General features: G+C 39.2%; 1 non-coding gene across 1 annotated transcript; it reads right to left on the bottom strand.

The window, feature by feature from the left end:
• Window positions 1-590: 590 nt before the first annotated feature.
• On the bottom strand, window positions 591-660 carry Trnav-uac (transfer RNA valine (anticodon UAC)). The gene has a single exon. It is a non-coding gene; the product is annotated as a tRNA-Val (tRNA).
• Window positions 661-1,033: the final 373 nt, after the last annotated feature.

Below are 1,033 nucleotides of genomic sequence, written 5' to 3'. Positions count from 1 at the left end.
CTTGCATGGCCGTTTGAATACATATCAACGGGGGACAACCTCATACTTTACAAATGAAGGGTCACAGAAAAGTGAGACTGTTGAACCAGATAGACTCAGGTGACTGGTGTCTTAAATCTGGTATATAATCATATCCACTATCAGTATGACACATTCCACACCTCCACCCTCCGTGTTCCTTTTTGTTATTTTGTTTTCTTGCCTAAGTACCTTGACTATACTTCCAATACAGCATTAATCGAGAATGATTATTGTGGTCATTTTTATCTTCTTAACTTTGATGAGAAGACTTCTCTGGTTTACTTCAAATCATGATGCTGGTTCAATGTTTTAATTTTATATTCTGTTTTTCTCTGAAATTGCTGCGCTTACTGGTGGTCCCTGAAGAGATTTCTGGGGTGAGGGATTTCATGACCTGTATGTCCAGAATCTGTGCAGTTCTCAGTCATTGCAGTCTTGGCCTCACCAATGCCTAATTAGCTTGTCCAACTCTCCAGGACTAAGAGTCTAGTCTCTTAATCTGAGCCAGGAAAAGCTCTTGGAAGTCTAGCCTAGAATACCAGGATGCAGTTTTTTTTTTTTCCCCCCCACGGGGCTGGGGATTGAACCCAGGACCTTGTGCTTGTAAGGCAAACACTCTACCAACTGAGTTATATCCCCAGTCCCTAGGATGCAGCTTTAAGTTGTCTTTAAGCTAGCATTATTTTCAGTACTTTACCTTCCACCAAGTTCTAGTATGTGAATCACTGTGCTTGAGATTCTGTCTCTGTAATTTCCTATGATAGATTCTGATTAGTGAATGAGAGGGCCTGGGATCAAATTCTGTTTTTTTCTGTTTTTTTTTTTTTTTTTTTTTTTCCCCTACTTGCTAGCTGTTTGTCCTTGGGCGACTTATTTAATATCTTTGTGCTTCCTCAGCAGTACTTGTCTCACCTGGTTGTCATGAGCTTTAGATAAAATCATAAATATTAAGACCTTAGAAGGATGTTTGCCACATCACTAAAGGATTATAGTTATTATTACTTGTGGAAAA

Source organism: Sciurus carolinensis, chromosome 6, assembly GCF_902686445.1.
Source record: "Sciurus carolinensis chromosome 6, mSciCar1.2, whole genome shotgun sequence".
In the NCBI taxonomy this organism is placed as follows: domain Eukaryota; kingdom Metazoa; phylum Chordata; class Mammalia; order Rodentia; family Sciuridae; genus Sciurus; species Sciurus carolinensis.
This window is presented reverse-complemented; position numbering and strand designations above follow the sequence as displayed.